At 47.0% G+C, this 3,429-nt stretch overlaps 1 pseudogene; it reads left to right on the top strand.

Moving 5' to 3' along the window:
* Positions 1 to 1,012: 1,012 nt before the first annotated feature.
* On the top strand, positions 1,013 to 3,040 carry LOC105987883 (annotated as a pseudogene).
* The last annotated feature ends 389 nt before the right edge of the window (positions 3,041 to 3,429 follow it).

Below are 3,429 nucleotides of genomic sequence, written 5' to 3'. Positions count from 1 at the left end.
GTGCATAATGGAGCCCTATTCTATCTTTGCATTTGTTTTCTTTGTAGCCAGACTATGCTTCCTTCTCTGGATAGTTTACTCTTTACAATGCTTTTGTGTGTTATCTATGATTCCTTGTACAAAGGCACCTTTTCCTGATGCAACGGTTTGGATGTTTTGTTTGTAAAATGTTCACGTGTTGGCAGCTTCCCTGTGCCAGTGCAGATGAATAGAAAACATGAAGGGGTAAGGCAGAGAAAGACACCAGAAGAGGTATGGCAGAAGTGAGTCAATTATAGGAGAGCTGTTTGGGCTGAGCCAGGATTCATCTCTTGGCTTTGCAGTCCTCGGTGAGGAGAAAACAGAAACCTTGGTGAAACCCAGGCCCCCATCAAAGAGCAGATTCTGTATTTGGGAAGCCTTGGTCCTCTCCTTGAACTTGATGTTCAAGGTTTCGGGATGAGTCACCTCATTCCCCATCACCAGCTTCTGTCTTTGCCTCTAGTTCTGACACGTCTGAACCCGTCTGTACCTCCAGAGCTGGAGCGCCCGTCATCTTCACACCACGGATGACTAACCATGGCCGGCTTGCAGCTCCTAATTATCACAAAAGAAAATGGTACATGCCCCTAAGCGGAGGACTGGGAATGGAGGAATTGAAGCTGCAGAAACAAAGGCATAAGCTATAAGGTGGCAACGAACTAACCTTATGACACAGGCCTTTGTAATCCCCGGGAGCAGGGGGCCAAGACACCGAGGATCCAGATAGGATATCCTCCTTGGCAGGACTGAATTGTTAATATCATTCATTACTGCAGCTGCTTAGGTTCCCAGGCTCATTAAAATCTGTGCACCTTTGACTGTTTCTCTTGGATCAGATCGGATTCCACTTTGCAGAGGATTGTCAGGGCTTTTGAGTGGCCGATGCCAGCCCGATACCATCTCTTGGCTTGGCTTCTTCTTTGAGTCTCTTCCCTGTGCTTGTGTGTGAACTGCCCATGATGCAAGTCACCATTCAATCATCCTGGCTTACATGGGCTACTGGCCCCAAACGGCCAGCAATGGAGTCCAAAATACTGGAACAATAGCTGCTCTAGACGTTAGGGAGAAACATAGCAGGGAAACACTGAGGATGGATGGATGCAGACAACCATAGCTAAGGCAACTCTTTCAAAGGAAGGCCAGTAAGGTGTCCCTGGCTCATGCTTGAAATCCTATTACTCAGGAGGCTAAAATCTAAGAATCAAGGTTCGAAGCCAGCCCAGGTAGGAAAGTCAGTGAAACTTTTATCTCCAATTAACCACACACTCATTTAAAAAAAAAAAAAAGGCTGCAAGTGGAACTATAACTGAAGTGATAGAGCACCAGCCTTGACCGAAAAAGCTAAGGGACAGCGCCTATGCCTTGAGTTCAAGCCTCAATACAAGCACGCCCATGCGCACGCGCACACACACGCACACACACACACACACAGGAAGATGATGAGAGCTTTTATAAAGTACAATACTGTGAAAACTACAGTAACTGCAAAAAAAAATACAAAAAGAACAATAGAACAGACGGCTATGCAAGAGGCATAGGTAGGAAGATTGTAGTCTGAGGCTAGCCCAGAGGGAAAAATGGGCTGGGAGGTGTGAATCAAGTGGTAAAGTACTCAGTAACTTAGAAAACTCCAGTAGGGCCAGGTGCAGGTGGCCCACACCTATAATCCTAGCTACTAAGGAGGCTGAGATCTGAGGATCGCTGTTTGAAGCTAGCTTGGGCAGAAAAGTCCCCATGAAACTCTTATCGCCAATTAACCACTCAAAAACCGGCACTGTGGTTCAAGGGTAGAGTGCTAGCCTTGAGCACAAAAAGGGTCAGGGACAGCACCAAGGCCCCAAGTTCAAGCCGCACGATGGACAAAAATAAATAAATAAAAATAAAATTGAAAAAAAAAAAACCAGTAGGCCGGGTGTCAGTGGTTCATGCCTGTAATCAGATCTATTCAGGATGAGATTTGAAGATCGCTTTTCAAAGCCATCCTGGGCAGGAAAATCTTGGGAACTCTTTTTTTTGTCGGCTGTGGGGCCTGAACTCTGGGCCTGGGCGCTGTCCCTCAGCTCTTCAGCTCAAGGCGGGCACTCTACCACTTGAGCTACAGCACCACTTCCGGGAACTCTTATCTCCAATTAACCACCAGCAAACTGGAAATGGTTTTGTGGCTCAAAGTGCAAAAGTAGAGCAATAGCCTTAAGCAAAAGAGTTCATGGATAGTCCCTAGGCGCCAAGTTCAAGCTCCACAACTGACAAACAACAACAACAACAAATGAACAAAACAAAACACAAAGCAATCTCTGGTAGAAGTGGCTCCCTCTTCAGTAGACTGGACATAGCCTAGGCTCTGCACTGGCTCTCTGCTGTCCGCACCAGCCTTGCAGGAGGCCTTGTCTAACAGCTAAGGGCATTTTGCTTTGTGAAAACTTGCCAGCTCCAAGGACTAAGGCCTGCAATCACTTTAGCTCCACCCGACAATGCCAAGCAGGGCTTCTTTGAGAGTGTCATCCAGTGCACCAAGCACACCCTGGAGTTCCAGGCGATTGCTACTGGTCACTGGAGACATAAATGGCCCTCTAGAAGAGCTTGATGGCCAAGCATTGTACAAAGAGATGAAGAATCCGCACGAAAGCTTTACCTTTACAGTCTCCAAAAATGGGACTTACAAAATTTTGCTTCAGCAATGAATTTTCTGCTTTCACACACAAAACTGTCTATTTTGACTTTTAAGTTGGAGAAGGCCCAGCTGTATTTCCCAGTGAGATGCAAGTCAGTACTCTTACCCAGACAGAATCAGCCTGGTCTCCTTCATTCATGAAGCGCTTAACTCCCACATCCACTATCAGACTCATTTCCCACGGAGCGAGGCTCCAGGCGGAATCCCAGCACAGCACCTAAATACAGGAGTGGCCTATTGGTCAGTAGGAGAAGCCTCATTCCTCTGGTGGTTCTTATAAGGCAGATATTTCTGCTGCAAAGTTTTTTCTCCCATCAAAGAACCATCACAATCTGTGTTGGATCCTGACTCCATTTTGAGAACTGAGGCACCATTGCCATTGTAATATGCTATCTTCTACTCTAGTCGAAAGACTGAACACTGGCAACATTTCAAATCCTTACTCATACCTCCTGTGATAGATGTATGTAAAGTACACTCCTGGATGGAGAGTAGACCCCGCCCAGTACTTGTGTTACCTAGGCAACTGGCACACCTGGAAGAGGTCACCTCTGCACCTGCCGAGGTCACATCTGGATTCGATGTGACCACACCTTTCCCTGCCCCAACCCTAGATAAGGCTTAGCCCAGGGCCAGACAATTTCTCTCCCAGCCGTGTGGAGTGCCAACATGGTCTCGTGCCATCTGGAACGATGAATCAACCTACCCCTTACCTGAATACCTCATGCGTGGCATGG

The sequence above is a fragment of the Dipodomys ordii genome, unplaced genomic scaffold (genome assembly GCF_000151885.1).
Source record: "Dipodomys ordii isolate 6190 unplaced genomic scaffold, Dord_2.0 Scaffold45, whole genome shotgun sequence".
Taxonomy (NCBI): Eukaryota; Metazoa; Chordata; class Mammalia; order Rodentia; family Heteromyidae; genus Dipodomys; species Dipodomys ordii.
Note: the sequence above shows the minus strand (reverse complement) of the source record. Positions and strands in the feature narration are given on the sequence as shown.